This window comes from Rhinoderma darwinii, chromosome 1 (genome assembly GCF_050947455.1).
Source record: "Rhinoderma darwinii isolate aRhiDar2 chromosome 1, aRhiDar2.hap1, whole genome shotgun sequence".
Taxonomy (NCBI): domain Eukaryota; kingdom Metazoa; phylum Chordata; class Amphibia; order Anura; family Rhinodermatidae; genus Rhinoderma; species Rhinoderma darwinii.
The window spans coordinates 437,516,964-437,540,712 of NC_134687.1; positions in this window are offsets into that span (position 1 = coordinate 437,516,964).

Consider the following 23,749-nt stretch of genomic DNA (forward strand, 5'->3'; position numbering starts at 1 on the left):
ACAGGGTTGATCTGCTGTAGGATCTCGAAAGGTCCGAGGAACCAGGGAGCAAATTTGTATGATGGCACCCTTAGTCGGATATTACTAGAGGACAGCCAGACCTTCGTGCCAGGGAGAAATTGAGGAGGTTCTCTTCTCTTTGTGTCAGCCTTCCGTTTCATGCGGTCGACTGCCAGTAGGATGGAGGATCGAGTCTGCTGCCAGATCTACAGTAAGTCTCTAAAAGCAGAGTCAGCCGCTGGTACCTCAGACGTATAGGGCATCGGAAGAGGAATTTGTGGGTGTTGGCCGTAGACAATGAAGAACGGTGTATTCCTTGTGGACTGGTGTGATTATTATATGAGAACTCAGCCCACAGAAGCAGCTGCACCCAGTCATCATGCTGCTTGGAGATGAAGTGCCGTAAGTAGTTCTCCAAGATCTGATTGATCCTCTCGACCTGACCATTGGACTGAGGATGGTAGGCTGAGGAAAAGCCCAACTTCACACCGAGGAGTCCGCAGAGGGCTCTCCAGAACTTCGAGGTGAACTGAACCCCCCGATCAGACACAATATGCCGCGGCAAGCCGTGCAGGCGGAAGACGTGTTGGATGAAAAGGTTGGCCAGTTGAGGAGCAGACGGAAGACTGGTCAACGGAACGAAGTGGGCCATCTTCGAAAATTGGTCCACCACCTCCCAGACAGTACTGCATCCCGGAGGGAGGCAGGTCTGTAACAAAGTCCATAGCTACATGCTGCCAGGGAGCATCGGGCACAGGCAACGGCTGGAGCAGACCAGCCGGTCTGGAGTGAGCGACCTTGTTAGCTGCACACACTGGGCAGGTTGAAACAAAGTCCATAATGTCTTTGGACAGCGTGGGCCACCAGAAATGATGGGCAAGCAGATCTCGAGTTTTACGGGTCCCCGCGTGACCTGCTAGTCTAGAGCAGTGTCCGCAGCGGAGGATTCTCCTTCTGCCAGCCAGGCGCACAAAAGTCCTCCCTGGAGGAATGTCCCCAACTTGCAGGGTGTTGACAGAGATAATGCAAGACGGGTCAATAATATTCTATGAATTTTCCATTTTGTCCTGTCTCGAAAGACCTGGACAAGGCATCGGCCCTCACATTCTTGTCAGCTGGACGATAATGGAGCTAAAACTGGAACCTGGTAAAGAACAGTGACCACCTGGCCTGATGAGGATTCAGCCATTGGGCCGTATGGAGATAGGTGAAATTCTTGTGGTCCGTAAAAATTAGGATGGGATGAGCTGTGCCCTCTAGCAGATGTCTCCACTCCTCCAGAGCCAATTTGATGGCCAGTAACTCCCAATCCCCAATCGAGTAGTTGCGTTCTGCGGAAGAGAAGAGCTTAGAGAAATATCCACATACCATTGACTTGCCCTTTGAACCTCTCTGGTAGAGGAGTGCACCAGCACCGACAGAGGAGGCGTCCACCTCCAACGAGAGCTGTAGAGAAACATCTGGATGATGGAGGATAGAGGCTGACGTGAAGGCACTCATCAGACTATTGAATGCGGACTCTGCCTCAGGAGTCCACACCTTGGCGTTCATGCCCTTCTTGGTGAGGTTAGAGATAGGAGAAGTCATTGAGGAGAAGTTTGGAATGAACTGACTGTAAAAATTGGCGAATCCCAGAAAGCGCTGTATGGCCCTCAAGCCTTGAGGGCGTGGCCATTCCAGGACAGACTTTACCTTTTCAGGATCCATCTTGAGACCTCGATTCGAGACGATATTGCCAAGGAAGGGTAGAGCATCCTTCTCAAACACGCACTTCTCCAACTTGGCGTACAGACGATTCTTTCTTAACCCCTTCCCGCCGCAGCCCTTTTTCAGATTTTCATTTTCGTTTTTTCCTCCCCACCATCCAAAAGCCATAACGTCTTTATTTTTCAATCGATATAGTATTATGAGGGCTTGATTTTTGCGGGACAAGTTCTAGTTTTTCGTAGCAGCATTTATTTTGCCATATAATGTACTAGGAAACGGGAAAAAAAATATTTGTGGGGTAGAAAATGAAAAAAACAGTGATTCTTTCATGGTTCTTTGCGCGCCGTTTTTACGGAATTCACTGTGCAATTAAAACAACATGTTAACTTTATTCTGTGGGTCAATAAAAATATGGCGATACTAAATATATATACACTAAATTTAGCAAAAAACTGTGGGGTCAAAATACTCACTATACCCCTAGATAAATACCTTAAGGGGTCTAGTTTTCTAAATGGGGTCGTTTATGGGGAGTTTCTATCGTTCTGGCAGCTCAAAACCTCTCCAAATGCACATTGGGGCCTAAAACATTTTCAAGCAAAATAGGAGTCCTGAAAGCCTCCGGGTGTTCCCTTCCTTTGGGGTCCTGCTGTGTGTCCAGGCAATGCATTAAGGTCACAATGGGGGAATTTTTGAAAACAGGAGAAACAGGGTGATAGATTTTGGCATGTGTTTCTTCATTCTTATGGTCGCTTTACACAGAAATCGGTCTTCAAAGTGATACTTTTATAAAAAAAGTGATGTTTTATTTTTTTTCACCTGCTATGCATTCAATTTAGCAAAAAACTGTGGGGTCAAAATACTCACTACACCCCTAGATAAATACCTTAAGGGGTCTAGTTTTCTAAATGGGGTCGTTTATGGGGAGTTTCTATCGTTCTGGTAGTTCAAAACCTCTCCAAATATACAGTGGGGCCTAAAACATTTTCAAGCAAAATATGAGTTCTGAAAGCCTCCGGGTGCTCCTTTCCTTTCAAGCCCTGCTGTGTGTCCAGGCAATGCATTAGAGTCACAATGGGGGCATTTTTGAAAACAGGAGAAACAGGGTGATAGATTTTTGGGTGTGTTTCTTCATTCTTATGGTCGCTTTACACAGAAATCGGTCTTCAAAATGATATTTTTATGGAAAAAGTGATTTTTGATTTTTTTTCACCTGCTATGCATTAAATTTAGCAAAAAACTGTGGGGTCAAAATACTCAGTACACCCCTAGATAAATACCTTAAGGGGTCTAGTTTTCTAAATGGGGTCATTTATGGGGAGTTTCTTTCGTTCTGGTAGCTCAAAACCTCTCCAAATATACAGTGGGGCCTAAAACATTTTCAAGCAAAATATGAAACCTGAAAGTCTCCGGGTGTTCCCTTCCTTTCGGGCCCTGCCGTGTGTCCAGGCAATGCATTAGAGTCACAATGGGGGCATTTTTGAAAACAGGAGAAACAGGGTGATAGATTTTGGGGTGTGTTTCTTCATTCTCATGGTCGCTTTACAAAGAAATCGGTCTTCAAAGTTATACTTTTATGAAAAAAGTGAGATTATATTTTTTTACGCCTGCTTTGCATGAATTCTTACAAAATAACTGTGGGGTCAAAATACTTACAACACCCCTTAATAAATACCTTAAGGGGTGTAGTTTGCAAAATGGGGTCACTTGTGGGGGTTTCCACCATTCTGACACCTATGAGCCTCTGAAAACCTGGCTTGGTGCAGGAAAACCAAATGTACTTCAAAATGTATAAAATTATTACTAAACTTGTAAGTCTTCTAAATTGCTCAAAAAAAAATTTTTTTTTTTTCAAAAGTGCTGCCAAAATAGAGTAAATAGATGGAAATATATATTTAATAAAAAAAATTGTACTGTATGTATGTACATATGTGACATATTGCTGCTAAAAATAGGGAAAAATGATAATTTTTACAAAATTTCTTCATTTTTTCTATTTTTTTATTAATTTCCGTAAATCGTATCAGTCTACTTTTACCACTAAAATAAAGTACAACATGTGACGAAAAAACCATGTCAGAATTACTTGGATATTCAAAACTTTCGCTGAGTTATTCTCTGATAAAGTCACACATACCAGATTTAACAAATCTGGCTTGGTCATTAAGGCCCAAACAGGACCGGTCATTAAGGGGTTAAAGACTATCCCGAAACATTTTAAGTTACACCATGGATGTGACCCCAAAACCTTCATGGCCTGGGGGATAGACATGGTGCATTGTGGAGTCAGAGGTGGTAATGCGAAGAGGATTCTTGAACAAAAAGAGTGCAGATGGATTAACACGTTAGGCACTTTGACCCCTTTTGGGCTCAATGAGAAATTGAGCTTTTCTGCCTTTTTATAACATTCCATTAGCCCATTGCAATTTTTTAAGTAATTTTAAAAATGGAAGCTGTTGTATGTCCTATTCTTTATACGATAATAATTGTATTTTTTGCTGTTTGAGTTTAGTTTTCGGATGATGATATCCATAAGATTTAATCCTCTTGATTTCTGGGAAAATACCTGAACAATGAGATCTCGATGAATACCTGTCTGACTATCTAAGTATGATGTCGAAGAAAAGGGATTTCTTTCAAGTCAATTAATTACTGTGTTTTTAAATAACATCTACGCTTTTTGTTCATTCGGTATAGGTCCTTAAAAGCAATTTTCTCATGTGTCCAAATGTATTTTGATTGATTATCCATTCAATTATTATTATCTTTTCATTATTATTTTCATTTTATTTTTTCATCATTTTCTCTCTTACATGATTTATATGTACCTAACACACTGTGTTAAAAATAATTATTGATCGCTTATTTCTGATCTTATATACATTTTTGTGTTTTTTATTTCTTTCACGTTTTTTATTTAGTATTCACCTTATTCATTTATATATATATACTTCTTTACCTGCAATGTTTTTATGCATGGTGTATTCATCACCTATTCAACTTCGGTTGATCATAAATCACTAATAAACTAACAAACCTGGGGTTTTACACAATTTATGGTCTTGGACATAAAGCATGGGAAAATGTTCTGAAAGTGACGGACACAGATAGACACTGACATACTCACCAGTATAGCACCTTTTTCCCTGGGGTTGCGCGTGTTGCGGAGATGCCGAGTGCCCGCCCTGTCTCCTTTCGTCTATGTGCGGACACTGCGCCTGCGCTGTTTCCTTGGAGACGCGTCTTTGGAGGCGCGTAGGCACGGTGGCCGTATGACCACGGGTGATAGTGGTCTCGTGACCTCGAGCAATCCCGCGCATGCGCCGTAGACCTGGGAAATGCAAACCGAATAATACCCCAAAATATACTAGTGCTCCTAGAGACTAGATAACAAGCCCAGAAAAAGAAACGACCAAATAATTGAAAAAATATATAAACAGTCTTTATTGAAGTTAATTTAGACACAGAGACAACATACAAACAATTAAATATATTAAAATACCAGGAACCCTCGAACAGGGATGGAATCAGAACAAAAAAGCAGAGCGACCCCCAGATAGTGAAATATGGTCACAATCAACTCCCAAGTGTAGCTAAAGTGCACATATATAAACTATTTAAGCAAGTGCTAGGCATAATACATTTGCACAGATGGACACGTATGCATAGTGTGAATAGTCAGCAATCTAGAATGCAGTCCTAAGTACATATAGCACACTGAGCAAAGTACCTACACCTACATGATATGAGATGAGTGGGAGATCCGGACCAGGACGGGGACCTCTGCTTGACCCAACGCGCGTTTCGTCAGGGAAATGGACATACCGGAACACACTTGTAAATAATTGAGGACACTATTTAAATGGACAGGACATACAGCACCTTACACCCCCTGAGGAAGCGATACATGCGAAAAGCGCGTCGGGGTGCCTCAATACCGGATGGATCACTTCATTTTCAACCTCCATGGGTAAGTTCTGCCTTACTTATTCCCCTGGTGTAGCCAGGTGGACTTAGGTTTTCTTCTACGTCAGGCTATTTGAGGTTACCTTTACCCCTTGAGTGACAGAAGATCATCATTGATCTCCTTGAAGTTATACTAACTGATAATTACTTTCTTTTCAGAGATTATTTCTATGTACAAACACAAGGCACAGCGATGGGGTCCAATGTGGCACCCACTTACGCTAGTGTCTTCATGTGTACCTTGGAGTAGACATTTGTCTATGTGTTCCACCAATTCAACGACGCGTTGAGGTGGTGATGATACATAGATGATGTGTTCCTCATATGGACTGGTGATGAGCAAGAGATCAGAAAGTTTTATGACTCTCTTAATGATATTGACCCCATGGTCAAATTCACTGTGGTAAGCTCTAATGGCTCTATACAATTTCTCGATGTGTTTGTTAAACTTGATGATTAATTTGATTTTAGAAATACTCTGTTACGCTTTAATAGCAACCACCCATGGAAGATTGTGAGGTCCCTACCCATCAGCCAATTGATGAGAGTGAAAAGAGTCATTAGTGACAAAGAGAAGATTGGTAAGACTCTGGATGAGATGGAGACTAGACAGGGGATACCCTCCCCATCTGTTAAAACAACATAGACAGATGATTGACCAATTGAATAGAGATGATTTGTTTAGACCTAAGGATGGGAACGCTGTCAAGAACTGTGTCCCGTTTATACCGAATTAAGTAAAGAAGTTGCCACTGTTATATGTAAACACTGGCCCATGTTAACTAGATGCCTCACACATATTCCTGAAACACAGACTCCCCATCTCTTCTAATACTGTAGGTCATCCAACCTCAGAGACAGATTAGTCTAATCCGATACAGGAACTAAGAAAGGTGACAGACAGACCTACTTGGCTAAGTATAAAATGGGGTGCTTCCCTTGCCTTAATTGCGTCAATTGCCCACTTATGCAAAAAGGTTCCAAACTAACCAATCCAATAACTGGCATCCCATATGACATTAGGTACTACCTTACCTGTAGTTTGGACCACGTTGTATAGAGATGTAGCCGTCTTTACCTTGACTTTTAAATGCATTAAATAAACAATGGCTTGATCCCTTATCTTTACTTTTTCAATGACTTTTCAATGGCTTTTGTTGTGTGATATCACGCTGCAGCAAGTTATGAGAATCAAGTTAAAGATGGCTACAACCGTACGTGCTCCAATGCCCCTGTAAGCTCCTCCATGTAGGAGAAACCTCTTTAGAACTCAAGGTCAGGCTCAACCAACACAGGTACACGATCTGAAAAAAACTGCGAGGATCTGCTGGTCTCCAAACATTACACTGATTTTTGACATACTGAAAGGGACTTAAAAGTCTGGATAATTGATCACATCCCCATACCATGCAGGGGAGGCAACAGAACCAAAATTTTGAAACATAGGGAACTCCAATGAATCCAGAGATTAAAAACTTTGAAACCCCAGGGCCTTAATGTGGATTTCTTAATAAGTGGTGCGTTTTGAATCAGACTCGCCATCCCTGTAATGCGTTGTATATCATAATTTGTATAATCAGAGTACATTTCTAGGAATTACTCTGTTTTTATCTCTCTTCACAGGTTTTTGACACTATCACTTTTATTGAAACAAGATGATTACCGAACAGGATCCAGACTGATTTTTTATATATACAACTTCCCCTCTGTCCTTCTGATAGATCACGCTCCTCTTTATTGTTTACCAATTACGCCTGTGGTCTGTATAACCTTCCCAGACTGAGTGCTGCTGTTACCGTGGTATTACCTTTCTTCTTTTATCTAGACATGATTGAGAAATATTACTGAATGTCCTCCTTCACTATGGATCAATTTTGGCTTTCACTCAACCTTAAATACAGCTGGCTTCTCCCTTCACCCTGGGGGGGGACAGAGGTGCCTCTGGATGCCGAATATAGTCACCCAGTATGCCTTCCAGACCTCTGCCTTTGCATACACCCCCTCCACTACACAGTGGGGTAGCTGTATAAAAACCCCTGTCTCATACTCTATGGGTTGTGTGGACACTATCTAGCACCTCTATCCCTTACCAGGTGCTTTGTACCAACGCAAGTGAGCATGCTACCTCTCATACATTCTATGGGAGTCTGCGTGTTTACTACCCCACTAATACTTTTGTCTACTTATGTGCGCATTAATATGCCTTCATGATCCTCTTAATCTCTATAACAATTCAGCTGTATGTAAGTTTGTAAGACGGTGTGTTACACACAATGATTATGCTTATTTTGTAACATTGATGAAAATCACTGCTTATTGTCACTGCCTTATATATACCACCAGATGTACATGTGAACATTGCTTGAGAAAGGTTCTAGTGTGTGGAGCCGAAACATCACACAGGAGCTAAAAAAAAGCTCTATTTTTTTCACGTATCTGGAGGTGCTGCCTATTTCGTATACTTTTGTCAATTTGGGGACGATAGTCAAGTCCCTGGGACCTGCACCCACCCGCTATTGCCAATGCTGCTAGGTGGTGGACTGTTAAGAAGTCAAGTAGAGATTTATGTTTGAAAGGCATTATGTAAAACAAATATGGTGAAAAGCAACAGAGACGATAACATTAAGGAGCCTGCACAAGGAGTTGTTTCCTTTTTAAGTTCCTGAGTGGCTTAGGACAACCATTGCCTGAAAATGAATGTACAGCCATGTTGAAAGAGCTGTATTTATTAAAATCTTGATAGATTGGTTGAATGGCAGGGTAAGGTAAGTATAACATTGGGGTTTTATGCCTTCCCTCTAGGCAAATTTACCTCTTTCAACTTTTTCTCAGTGGATCACTTTAAGTAACTACTGTCATTTCGTAAAACTTTTGTCATGTCATAGTGACATTTTAGAAGTTTAGATCGGTGGGGGTCCAGGTGCTGAGACCCCATCGATCACTGAAATGGGATAAGTTTGGCTCACCTCGGTTCTTCTAAAAGACTACTATGAGCTCATCTTCAGCTTACCTTGCGTTTCGGAAAAGAGCGAGATGAGCCATTCTTATCTCATTACAGCCAAAGGGGCAGAGCGCTCTGCTGAGCGCTTCTGCCCTTTTATTTCAGCAAATAGTGCGGGTCTCAGCACCTGGACCTGCTCTGATATAAACTTCTGACATGTCTCTATTACATGTCAAAAGATTTATAAAAGGACTGTTACTCTTTAAAAAGAACCTTTCACCTCCCCATACATGTGCAGCTGAGGGCTGCACAAACTCTGGGGCACTTTAAAAAAAAAAATTCTACCTCCCTCCTTTATTTAGATATCGGTGCTGTTATATTTGGCGCCCGATATTTAAATAAACCCCTGAACAGTCCAAGGGGCGTGTACTGTCATGGGGGCATGTTACTATGGCTGTGACACTGTCCAATCAGATATGGATAGTGTTACATCAAAAGCGAGGAGAGAGAGAGAGTGTGTGCGCCCGCTCGCACGCTCTCTCACTCTTCAGCTTTGAAGATCAGTCTTCTGCCGAACTGGCAAGGGGGTGTGTCTCTGCTACGGACAGTGTAAGCGCTCCCCAGCTCTTTTAACACTTTCCGTAGCAGACAAAGTACAAGACTGATCTCTCACAAGAGCTTAAGAGATGAGAGCGCACATGTGCACTCTCCTCTCCACAGCTCTTTACACTGTCTGTAGCAGTGACACGCCCCCTTGCCCATTCAGCAGAAGACTGATCTTCAAAGCTGAAGAGTGAGTGAGCGTGCGCGCACGCACACTCTCTCTCCTCGCCTTTGCTGTAACACTGTCCACAGTGGCGTAACTACCGCTGTAGCAGCCGTAGCGACTGCTACGGGGCCGACAGCATGAGGGGGCCAGCTTCGCTCGCCGGCATGGCCCCCCCTCCCATGGCCGGAGGCTTCGCTAGCAGCCGCTATGGCTGCTACAGTGCGACGCCACTGAAGGGGTTGTTCCTACAAAATACATGCATCCCCTATCCACAGGATAGGGGATACATGTGGGATCGCTGGCAGCAATAAGGAGAACGGACCGAATTGAAAGTCCCCCGAAGTTCTCCATGACAAACCTCGGACTTCCGGGGTCTGTCTGCAGCTCCATAGAAATGACTTGCGCACCGGTCGCGCTTGTGCACATGCGTGACCAGCGCGCCTTTCATTTTTATTGAACTGCGCAGATGCCGGAAGTCCGAGGTTTGTCATGGAGAACTTCGGGGGACTTTCGGTCAACCGTTCTCCTTATCGCTGCCAGCGATCACACATGTATCCCCTGTCCTGTGGATAGGGGATGCATGTATTTTGTAGGACAAACTATAGGTCGTTTTTTGTTGCTGGCTGCATGGCGTTACCTACAGGGGGGTTAGGGCTGTCTGGTGTTATCTACAGGGAGGGCTGTATGGCGTTATCTATGGGGGGTTCTGTATGGTGTTATCTACAGGGGTGGTTCTGTATGGTATTATCTACAGGGGGGCTGTATGGCGTTATCTACAGGGGGGCTGTCTGGCGTTATCTACAGGGGGCTGTATGGCGTTATCTACAGGGGGGGCTGTATGGCGTTATCTACAGGGGGGTGTGTGGCGTTATCTACAGGGGGAGCTGTATGGCGTTATCTACAGGGGGAGGGCTGTATAGCGTTATCTACAGGGGGGCTGTATGGCGTTATCTACCGGGGGTGCATGGTGTTATCTACAGGGGACTGTATGGCGTTATCTACAGGGAGAGGGTTGTCTGGCGTTATCTACAGGGGGGTGTATGGCATTATCTACAGGGGGACTGTCCGGCGTTATCTACAGGGGGGGCTATCTGGCGTTATCTGCAGGGGGGGCTGTATGGCGTTATCTACAGGGGGGATGTCTGGTGTTATCTACAGGGGGGTGTATGGCATTATCTACAGGGGGGTGTTTGGCATTATCTACAGGAGAGACTGTATGGCATTATCTACAGTGGGAAGGTCTGTATGGCATTATCTACAGGGGGAGGGCTGTATGACGTTATCTACAGGGGGCTGTATGATGTTATCTACATGGGGATGTATGGTGCTATCTATAGGGGGCACTGTGTGGCGGAATGTATAGGGAGGCACTAACTACAAGGGGGGGTTGAGTGATACCCAGGGGAGGGGGGCCCAAATCAAAAGTTTGCTATGGGGCCCAGTCTTTCCTAGTTACGCCCCTGACTGTCCATATCTGATTGGACAGTGTCACAGCCATAGTAATACGCCCCCTTAACAGTACACGCCCCATTGACTGTTCAGGGGGTTATTTAATTATCGGGCGCCAAATATAGCGGCACCGATATCTAAATAACGGAGGGAGGTAGAAAAAAATGTAAAGTACCCCAGAGTTTCTGCAGCTCTCCCCATTACATGCTACACTCAGCTGCACATGTATGGGGAGGTGAAAGGTTCTCTTTAAGTATTACATGTAAAATGTGGCTTATATATTGCATCCAGAAATGTTGTCCCTCATTTATCAGAATTGTCTAACTGAAAAACAGGTCTTGTTCCCTGTAGCAACCAATCATAATGAAGCTTTAATTTTCAATATAAGAAATGAAATCTGAGCTCAGTTGGTTTTGTCATTTGCATTGCGGAACATCCTAAATGATAGGATAATGATCTTAATGATCTGGAAGAACAAGACAAACTTCAGGATGTAGAGTACTATTAATATATTTAATATGTTTAACAACCATTTTAACTTAATATTAAATTTTCAATCACTGATTGAACAGTTCAGATTTGCATAGGCAGCACTTTTATTACTTAAAGTCAGCATTTTTTCAATATTTGACATTGACCTCAATAATGTATATAATAGTGATAATTTACATAATTTGACAGTCAATTTGCATGGATTTAAAGTCTTACCTTTCTACGTGCAGAGAAAGCAAACATAATGGCATTGATTAGTCCTCTATCCTTACATAAAAACTGGCTTAGAGACAATACAAGCAAAACTACAGTCATTTTAGTCAAATACTTTTTTATTGTTTATTGTTTCTTGATCGCATTATTTTTTTACATTTTATTTCAACAAACTCTCTACCATAGTTTACAAAGGCCAAGCATTATATGAATGCTATATTTACTAAATAATAAGAAACAAATGCCCAAACACGTTATATTTTATTGATACACTACTTCAAATTTGATAACTGCATCTTTAATGTTTTAATGATACATTTCTTCGAATTTGATAACTGGAGTTTTTTATCATACCAGGCTTAATGCAATGGTCCAGTTGTAAACTCAAAAATGTTATTTTTAGATCAATTATAAAGAACATGAAATTTTTTTTTTTAAATCTAATGTCATTGTGCTTTTAAGGGCCTGTTCACATCAGCGTTCGCTTTCCGTTGAGGGGTTCCGTCGGAGGTTTCCATCAATCAACTGCGCTATTGATTCCATTGGAAAAACGGAGACCTGCCGAAACGGTGACAAACCGAAACCATTAGACGGAAACCTTCGACGGAACCCCTCAACGGAAAGCGAACACTGATGTGAACAGGCCCTTATTGTTGGTCTGACTCCTATGTTTTCAAAATAACTCATCAGGAAAAATGTATATTAGAGCCCAGTGATATGTGCAGCAAAGGGAGAGCCACAACTCATCTGTGCAGAATTTGAGACACAGATATGTTAGTTTCTTGCTTTTCCAGCATCCTTCCCACCTATTCCCCATCCTCTAAACAAACTCGTAATCCACAGTGCCGCATATGGTAATAATGATCCCTCAGTGTGCCACCAAAATAAAAGTGCCCCTCATTATCCATGTCCCCTTTGTGCCCCCGCACATTAATAATGCCTCTTTTGTGCCCCTTGTATATAGCGCCACAGCCCCCCTTGTAGACAGCGTCACACACAGCCCCCCTTGTAGATAGCACCACACACAGCCCCATTGTAGATAGCACCACACACAGCCCCCATTGTAGATAGTGTCACACAAAGCCTCCCCTTGCAGATAGTGCCACACAGCCCCCATTGTAGATAGTATCACACCCCCCAGTAGACTGTGCCACACAGCCCTACTCAATAGATACTGCCACCCCCCCTTGTAAATAGTGCCACACAGCCCCCCTAGTAGAAAGTACCCACACACCCCTTGTAGATAGTGCCCACAGCCCCCCTCCAGTATAGTGCCACATAGCCCCCCTAGTAGATAGTTGTAACGTCTATGGCCGTGGACCGTCGTTCTGACTTACCCTCTGATGGCCGCGGCCATGGACGTGTGAGTTCTCGGCGGCATCTACCTCCCGAGAGACGGCGGCACTCACTTCCTGGTTCAGTGACTGTCTCCCGCAGGGCGCGCGTGCATGGCCTTAAAGGGCCAGTACGCGTCCAGTTGCAGTGAATCTGCAATCAACCCAGAATGCTGCTGAACTATAAAAAGGGATCTGCCCCTTAACCATTGCCTGAGCATTGTTGCGTTACCTTAGTTTGTCTTGCAAATGGTCTCCTAGTGTTTTCAAGTTCCCAGTGTTACCCGTTCCTGCTGCCTGTACCCTGTATCCTGTGCTACCGTGCCTCTGTGCCGTCTAGAGCTGAAATCGAGCTGTGTCTTCCGCTGCATCTACTGTGTTACACCCACCGGGTGTCTGCCTGCTGCTGGAGCCTCATCTTAAGCCTGAATCCCCGCTACTGTCCACATTGCCACATGTACACTTTCTGGACTATAGACATTGTATTGTACCTGACTGGCAAGCTGCCTTTCTACTATGCGGTACGGCCCAGTGGGTCCACACCCTGCATCGTGACAGTACGCTCAGGTCATGGACCCTGCTGGTCAATTCAAAGGTCTGTCACCCTCCCAAGTCATTCAGGCGGACCTGCAGGATCTGAGAGCACGACAGGATCAACTTCTTGTAGCAGTAGATTCCATGGCACAGCAGCTTGGGGCGCTAGCTGCTTCCTTCTCTGCTCCTGTTCAAGCTCCTGCGATTGACCCTCCTGCTACACCTCCTGGCAGCTCTGGTTCGGATCCTCGGTTCTCGCTGTCACTGCCACCTCATTTCCATGGGGATTTCTTAACCAGTGTCATATCCACCTCACCCTGCACGCCAGTGCATTTCCTTCAGATGGAGCCAGTATTGCCTTCATTATCTTCTTACTTGCTGGAAAGGCCCAGGCGTGGGCGAACCCAATCTGGGAACGACAGGGACCCAAGACCCAAGACTTCCAGGGGTTTGTGCGGTTATTGAGGAGCCTGGACGAGTCTCGTTGGCAGCCACTGCTATGCTAAACCTTCATCAGAGGGACGCCTCCGTGGGCGAGTACACCATCCGGTTCCGGACCCTGGCAGGAGAACTGTCCTGGAACAATGAGGCGTTGGTAGCTTCCTTCTGGCATGGCCTATCACCCGAGATCAAGGACGAATTTGCTGCTCGGGATCTACCATATACCTTGGACAACCTGATTCTACTTGCTACTCGAGTGGACATAAGGCTCAATGAAATATCTCAAGAAGTTCGATGAGAGACGGCTTCCTAGACTGGCGCCCAACTTCCAACAACCCCTCTTGCTTTCTTCAACTGCTCCACCCGAGGTCCCTATGCAGCTGTACCGGCTTAAACTGTCAGTCCAGGAGAAATAGCGCAGGCGCAGCTCTGGACTCTGCCTATATTGCGGCCTCACTAGCTATGTTGTGCGCCTAGGATTGGTTGGGAGACAATCCTGGGTTTACAGCATTTAATAGATAACTCTCCTCAAAACTGTTAATTCCTGTGACAATCGTCGCAGGTGAGGGGCCCCATCTGGTCTCTGCCTACCTGGACTCTGGCTCTGCAGCCAATTTCATTTGCCAATTTGCCAAGACCTTGTGGACCTGCTTCATTTGCCCACTGATCTGCTGGAAAGGCCGTTGACCGTTGCCCCGGTAGAAGGACTGCCGCTGCCTGATCCAATTTTGTCCGTGACCAAGCCACTGAGGCTTCAAGTGGGAGCCCTTCACTCCAAGCTCATCTCCCTGTTTGTCCAGCCCAAGGCCGTCAACCCCGTGCTGCTGGGTTTGCCTTGGCTCTGTCTACACGCCCCAGTCCTGGATTGGAATCCCGGAGAGGTTCTCGAGTGGGGTCCCAAGGGCCTCAACTGCTGTCTGAGGCATATCCATACGCTTCAGCCTCCTCCGCATCAGTCATTGGCAGGGTTGCCTCCTTGTTACTCTCAGTTCGCAGATGTCTTCGACAAGAAGGAAGAAGAGGCATTGCCTCCACATCGTGCGTATGATTGTCCTATCGACTTGATTCCCGATTCGTCCCCTCCTTGCGGTAGAGTAAACCCTCTCTCCTTACCGGAGACCCAGTCTATGTTGAACTACATTAAGGAGAATCTTGAGAGGGGCTTCATAGGTAAATCCTCATCCCCGGCAGGAGCCGGTTTTTCTTTGTCAAGAAAAAAGTTGGATCTCTCCGACCCTGCATTGACTACCAGGGTCTCAACCAGATCACGGTAAAGAACAGATACCCATTGCCTTTGATCTCTGAACTGTTTGATCGCATACGGGGGGCAATTTTTTTTTCTAAACTGGACCTGCGGGGGGCCTACAATCTAATCCGGATTCATCAGGGTGACGAGTGGAAGACTGCATTTAATACACGTGATGGGCACTACGAATACCTGGTTATGCCGTTTGGTCTATGTAACGCCCCCCGCGAAGTTTCAGAAATTGTCAATTACTTTTTTCGTGATCTCCTATATGTCTGTGTTGTGCTGTATCTCGATGACATTTATATTTTTTCCCCAGATCCAGTAACTCATCAGAGACATGTCCGCCAGCTTTTGCTTCGTTTAAGGGAGAATCATCTTTATGCCAATCTGGAGAAGTGTGTGTTTGAAAGAAAGTCTCTACCCTTCCTGGGATATATCATCTCCGATCAGGGCCTCAAGATGGACCCTGAGAAGGTAACGGCTGTCCTGGAATGGCCACGCCCTCAAGGCTTAAGGGCCATACAACGCTTCCTGGGATTCGCCAACTTCTACTGGTTGTTCATTCCCAAATTCTCTTCTTTGACAGCTCCCATCTCTACTTTCACCAAAAAGGGAAAGAATGCCAAGGAGTGCACTCCAGAAGCAGAAGCAGCGTTCAAAACCTTAAAAAAGGCCTTCACCTCAGCCTCTATCCTTCATCATCCTGATGTATCCCTACAGTTTTTGTTAGAGGTGGACGCCTCCTCTTTTGGTGCTGGCGCACTTTTGTTCCAGAGAGGTTCGAAAGGCAAGACTGTGATATGTGGCTACTACTCCAAGCTCTTTTCTCCCGCAGAGTGCAACTACTTGATTAGGGATCGGGAGTTACTGGCCATCAAACTGAATCTGCAAGAATGGAGACACCTACTATTTAGGCGCAGCTCATCCAATCCTGGTCTTCACGGACCACAAGAACCTGAACTATCTCCAGACCTGCTCAACGGCTGAATCCTCGTCAAGCCAGGTGGTCGCTGTTCCAGTTTGAGCTCCACTACCGACCTGCCGACAAGAATGTGTAGGCCGATGCCTTGTCTAGGTCATTTGAGACAGAGGACACTGTGGACTCCCCACAGAATATTATTGACCCTTCTTGCATCTTCTCTGTCAACCATCTGCTAGTTAGAGATATTCCTTCGGGAAGGACTTTTGTACGTCTGGCAGACAGAGGAAGAATCCTTCGCTGGGGTCACAGTTCCAAGCTGGCAGGTCATGCGGGTGCCTGTAAGACCTGAGACCTAATTGCCCATCAGTTCTGGTGCCCCACGCTGCCCAAAGACGTCACAGAGTTGGTCTCCTCCTGTACGGTATGCGCAGCAAATAAAGTTGCCCACTCCAGGCCAGCTGGTCTGCTCCAATCACTGGCTGTGCCTGATGCCCCCTGGCAACATGTTGCAATGGACTTTGTCACAGATCTGCCTCTCTCTGCGGGATGCAGTGTGGTGTGGGTGGTGGTGGATCGATTTTCTAAAATAGCTCATTTTGTTCCTCTGGCTGATCTCTTGGTTCAACACATCTTCCGTCTACACGGCTTGCCTTTGGATCGGATCGAGGGGTCCAGTTCACCTCGAAGTTCTGGAGAGCACTCTGTGGTCTCCTCGGTGTAAAGTTTGATTTCTCTTAGGCCTATCATCCTCAGTCCAATGGTCAAGTCAAAAGGGTTAACCTACAGTTCTCCTATAATAACCATACTAGTGAGTCCACCACCTCCAGTCCATTCTTCATTGTCTACAGCTAGAGATGAGCGAACCGGGACAACCGAACCCGGTTTCGGTCCGAACTTCCGGTAAAGTTCGGTTCGCAGCGAATCCGAACTTCACCGGGTTCGGCCGAACCCGTTTTGACCGAACCCGGTCAAAAACATTATACAAATCGGCAGCCACTTATCTCTATCAATCACTGATAGAGAAAAGAGGCTGCTGATTAAAAATAAAATAAAAAGCATTTCATACGTACCCGGTCGTTGTCTTGTTGACGAGTCCCTCTTCTTCCTCCAGTCCGACCTTTTCTGACGCGGCAGCCTGTGATTGGCTGCAGAGGCCTCTGCAGCCTGTGATTGGCTGCAGAGGCCGCGGCAGCCTGTGATTGGCTGCAGCGCTCACAAGGCTGCATCGTCATCAAGGAATGTCGGGCCGGATGTCGAGAGGGACGCGTCACCAAGGCAACGGCCAGGAGACCGGACTGGAGGAAGCAGAAAGTTCTCGGTAAGTATGAACGTCTTTTTTTTTACAGGTACTGTGATCGGTAGTCACTGTCCATGGTACTGAAACAGTTACTGCCGATCAGTTAACTCTTTCAGCACCCTGAACAGTGACTATTTAGTGTATGTGCACACACACTAATTACGTCCGTAAATGACGGACGTATTTCGGCCGCAAGTACCGGACCGAACACAGTGCAGGGAGCCGGGCTCCTAGCATCATACTTATGTACGATGCTAGGAGTCCCTGCCTCTCTGCAGGACAACTGTCCCGTACTGTAATCATGTTTTCAGTACAGGACAGTAGTTCCACGGAGAGGCAGGGACTCCTAGCATCGTACATAAGTATGATGCTAGGAGCCCGGCTCCCTGCAGGGTGTTCGGTCCGGTACTTGCGGCCGAAATACGTCCGTCAATTACGGACGTAATTAGTGTGTGTGCACATACCCTTACTGACGTCGCCTAGCAACGCTGCCGTAATGACGGGTGCACACATGTAGCCACCCGTCATTACGGGGCCTCATGCACACGACCATAAAAACACCCGTTATCACGGGTCGTAATTACGACCCGAAATAGCGGGCCCATAGACTTCTGTTAGCCACGGGTACCTTCCCGTTTTCTCACGGGAAGGTGCCCGTGCCGTTAAAAAGATAGAACATGTTCTATTTTTTTATTTTACGGGCCGTGCTCGTAATTACGACTCGTAAGTACGAGCACGGCCGGCCGGCCACGGGCAGCCGGCCGCTTTTGCGAACCGTGCTGTCATTATAATTATAGCAGCACGGCCCGTAAAATAGAAAAATAGAACATGTTCTATTTTTTTAACGGCACGGGCACCTTCCCGTGAGAATACGGAAAGGTACCCGTGGGTAACAGAAGTCTATGAGCCCGTTATTGCGGGTCGTAATTACGACCCGCAATAACGGGTGTTTTTACGGTCGTGTGCATGATGGGAGCACGGCTCGGAAAAACGAACGGCTGCCCGTGCTCATCTCCTGAAATAATCTGTGCTGCCTTAAACTCTGTGGACAGGTCAGGATCCTGTTTCTTTTAAATGCTGCTAGGGAACCCGCTCGATCCACTATATAAGGCTACGCTACAGTGCAGCATTTAAAAGAAACAGGATCCTGACCTGTCCACAGAGTTTAAGGCAGCACAGAGTATTTCAGGAGATGAGCGTGCAGATTCAGTGCTGTTGTGAACTCTGCTCTTACCATTACGTAGCTCTCAGTCTGTTATCTCTCCTCCACTCCTGTCCTCAAGAACACCTTCACATGATTGGCAAGTCACCACGTAATGGTAAGAGCAGAGTTCACAGCAGCACAGAGTATTTCAGGAGATGAGCGTGCGGATCTTGTGCGTGGTGGTGACTTGCCAATCATGTGAACGTGTTATAGAGGACAGGAGTGGAGGAGATGTAACAGACTGAGCTACGTAATGGTAAGAACAGAGTTCACAGCAGCACAGAGTATTTCAGGAGAGGAGCGTGCAGATTCAGTGCTGCTGTGAACTCTGCTCTTACCATTACGTAGCTCAGTCTGTTACCTCTCCTCCACTCCTGTCCTCAATAACACCTTCACGTGATTGGCAAGTCACCACCCCGCACAAGATCCGCACGCTCATCTCCTGAAATACTCTGTGCTGCTGTGAACTCTGCTCTTACCATTACGTGGTGACTTGCCAATCATGTGAAGGTGTTCTGGAGGACAGGAGTGGAGGAGAGGTAACAGACTGAGAGCTACGTAATGGTAAGAGCAGAGTTCGCAGCAGCACTGAATCTGCACGCTCATCTCCTGAAATACTCTGTGCTGCCTTAAACTCTATGGACAGGTCAGGATCCTGTTTCTTTTAAATGCTGCACTGTAGCGCAGCCGTATATAGTGGATCGAGCGGGTTCCCCAGCAGCATTTAAAAGAAACCGTGTTTGTGTATGTGTGTGTTTGTGTATATATGTGTGTTTGGGTATGTGACTTTGTCTGTTTTTGTTTTTATATGTGTGTGTGTGTATATATGGGTGTGTTTGTGTATATGTGTTTTGTGTATATGTTTGTGTATATATGGGTGTATTTGTGTATATGTTTGTGTGTAGATGTTTGTGTGTGTTTTTGTATGTGTATATGGGTGTGTGTTTGTGTGTATATATGGGTGTGTTTGTGTATATGTGTTTGTGTATATGTGTTCGTGTATGTGTGTATAACTGTGTGTGTGTGTGTTTGGATATGTGTGTTTTTGTTTGTATATGTGTGAGTTTGTGTATATGTGCGTGTTTGTCTGTTTATGTGTGTGTGTATATCTTGTTGTGTTTGTGTATATATGTGTGTGTCTGTGTATGGTTGTTTGTTTGTGTGTGCGTGTATATATGTGTGTAGGTGAGTAGAAGTATTGGTATTGTTCACATTGATAACTGTTTTTTTATGTTGTTGCAGATTTTGATGTACCGATTGGACTACATCTACGATTCGTTGGACTACTGCGTAGATCTGCGTTTTTTCAAATTTTAATAAAATGGTTAACGAGGGTTTTGTTGGGGATTTCTTATTTCAATAAAAAAGAATTGTCTTTGTGTTTTTTTTTTCAAACTTTATTAGTGCCTAGATAATGGCAGTTGGCTGATTGACAGCGTCCATTATTAAGGCGGTACTTAGTGTTAGCCGGTGCAGAGGCTAGCACTAACCACCCATTATTACCCCGGTACCCACCACCACCAGGGGTGCCGGGAAGAGCTTGGTACGATCCAGTACCCGACCATCTGTTGTGATGGTCGGGTACTGGGGCGGCCGTAGGCTGGTATTATGAGGCTGGGAAGGGCCAAAATCAGTGGACCTTCCCACCCTTGTAATGCTAGGCTGCTGCTGCTGTGTTGTATCGGGCTGGTTATAAAAATGGGGGGGACCCCCACGTCGTTTTTTTTTTGGAATTTAACAAATTTAGCAATAGACGGGTCCCCCACATTTTTAATAACCAGCCATATACAAGGCTGCAGCAGTCTGGCATTACATGGGTGGGAAGGGCCACTGGTTTTGTCCATTCCCAGGCTAATAACACTGTGTTGTATGTGGCTGGTTATGATAAATTGGGTGGAACCCCATGTCTTTTTTAAAAAAAAAATGTAAATAAATAAATAATTTAAAAAAATGACGTGGGGTCCCCCCCACTTTTATAACCAGCCAGATACAACACAGCAGCAGCAGCCTAGCATTACAAGGGTGGGAAGGTCCACTGTTTTTGGCCCTTCCCAGCCTCATAATACCAGCCTGCGGCCGCCCCAGGGCCCGACCATCACAACAGATGGTCGGGTACTGGATCGTACCTGGCTCTTCCCGGCACCCCTGGTGGTTTTGGGTACCGGGGTAATAATGGTGGTTAGTGTTAGCCTCTGCACCGGCTAACACTAAGCCTCGCATTAGTAATGGATGTTGTCACTCAGACAGCGGCCATTACTAAAGTGGTAATAATAAAATTTGAAAAGAAAAAGACAAAGATATAGATAAAATATTTTATTGAAATAAAGCACCCCCAACACAACCCTCATTAACCATTTTATTGTAGAAAAAAAACCGTCATCGAAGTAGTCCTCGAAACCGACGTAGTCCAAACACCAAACCTGTAAAAAAATAAAATAATGAAATAAAACATGTCGTAGGCTTAGATTCAGTTTAATGTGTGATACTGACTGTTATACCATGTATAGAAGCCTGCCGCAAAGTTGACTTAGATACAGGGCGCCAGCAGACAGTATCATACATGGCCATACATACATATATACAAATATACATACATATATACAAACATACATACATACAAGCATGCACATATATACATGCAAATATACATACATGCAAACATACACACATATATACATGCAAACTATCATACATACATGCATACATACACACATGAAAACATACATACATACAAACAAACATGCAAAGATACATACATACATATATACAAGCATGCACAAATATACATGCAAACATAAATACATGCAAACATAATTACATACATGCACATATATATAAACATACATGCAAACATACATGCAAAAATAAAAACATGCAAACATACATACATGCACATATATACATACATACATGACAACATACATACAAACATACATGACAACATACATACATGCAAACATACATACATGCAAACATACATACACACATGCAAACATATATACATGCAAATATACATACAAACATGCACATGTATACATACATGCCAACATACATGCAAACATACATGCACATATATACATACATACATGACAACATACATACATGCAAATATACATACATACACACATGCACATATATACATACATGCCAACATACATGCACATATATACATACATGACAACATACATGCACATATATACATACATGACAACATACATACATATATATATATACACACATGCAAATATACATACATTCATGCAAACATACATGCAAACATACATACATACATACAAATATACATACACACATGCACATATATACATACATGACAACATACATACATACATACATACATGACAACATACATGCAAAAATACATACATGCAAACATACATACATGCAAATATATACATGCAAATATACATACAAACATGCACATATATACATACATGCCAACATACATGCAAACATACATGCACAGATATACATACATACATACATGCCAACATACATACATGCCAAAAAATAATAATAATACGTTCATACTTACTTTCCTCCTGTCCGGCCTCCAGCGATGACGTTTCATTCATGTCGCCGCTGCAGCCTGTGATTGGCTGCAGAGGCGGTCACGTGGGATGAAGCGTCATCCTGACGTGCGTGACCGCCACTACAGCCTGTGATTGGCTGCATCGGCGAAAGGGATGAAACGTCATCGCTGGAGGCCGGACAGGAGGAAAGTAAGTACGAACGTATAATTTTTATTTTTTTATTACATTTAAATGGTATTTTCCGCGCGCCGAGCATGTACTGTGAAGGTTGCTGAAAGAGTTAGTGCAGCCCATTAACTCTATCAGCACCCTGGACAGTAGCATGCTCGGCGCACGTAAGTGACAGGTTCGGTCAGAACTAGTTCGGTCCGAACCGAACTTTTTTGTGAAATTCGGCGAACTAGCCGAACCGAACTTTTGATAAGTTCGCTCATCTCTATCTACAGCCAACATCCTCGAATAACTCTTCCTGTCTCTACTATGTCCCAGGTGCCTGCAGCTGACTCTACCTTCAGGGACTTTCTGCAGATATGGCAACAGACCTGATCTTCTATTCTGCTGGCAGTGGACCGCCTGAAGAGAAAGGCAGACACTAGAAGACGAGAACCTCCCCAGTTTCTTCCAGGTACAAAGGTATGGCTGTCTTCCAGGAATATCCTGCTGAGGGTTCCGTCTTGCAAATTTGCTCCCAGGGACCCTTCAAGATTCTGCTGCAATTAATCCTGTATCATATAAGTTTCGGCTGCCTCCTACCCTCAAGATCCTTAACTCCTTCCATGTCTCCCTGCTGAAGCCCGTGGTCCTGAACCGCTACTCCAGGACTCCTAGTTCTGCAGTGGCTCCTGGCGGTTCGTCAGGGAATTTCGAAGTGAGGGAGATCCTGGCCACCAAGAAAGTGAGAAGAAGGACGTTTAATTTGGTGGATTCGAGAGGATTTGGTCCAGAAGAGAGGTTTTGGGAGCCAGAGGAGAACATTGATGCCCCTGTTCTCTTGAAGAAGTTTCTCTCCCGCTCTGGCCCCAAGAGGAGGGGGCATAAGAGGAGGGGATACTGTAAGATCTTTGGTCACTGACCACGAACTCCTTTCATCCAGTCGACACCCTCGTTCTGACTTACCCTCTGACGGCCGCGTCAATGAACATGTGAGTTCTCGGCGACATCTCCCTCCTGAGAGACGGCAGCACTCACTTCCTGGTTAAGTGACTGTCTCCCGAAGGGCGCGCGCCCGTGCGTGCATGGCCTTAAAGGGCCAGTACGCATCCAGTTGCAGTGAATCTGCAATCAGCCCAGAATGCTGCTGGACTATAAAAAGGGCTCTGCCCTCTTGAACATTGCCTGAGCGTTGTTGTGTTACCTTAGTTTGTCTTGCAAATGGTCTCCTAGTGTTTTCAAGTTCCCAGTGTTACCTGTTCCTGCTGCCTGTACCCTGTATCCTGTGCTACCGTGCTTCTTTGACGTCTAGAGTTGACGTTGAGCTGTGTCTTCCGCTGCATCTACTGTGCTACACCCACCGGGTGTCTGCCTGCTGCCGGAGCCTCATATTACGCCTGAATCACCACTACTGTCTACATTGCCACATGTACCCTTTCTGGACTATAGACATTGTATTGTACCTGGTTGGCCAGCTGCCTTTCCACTACGTGGTATGGCCCAGTGGGTCCACACCCCGCATCGTGACAA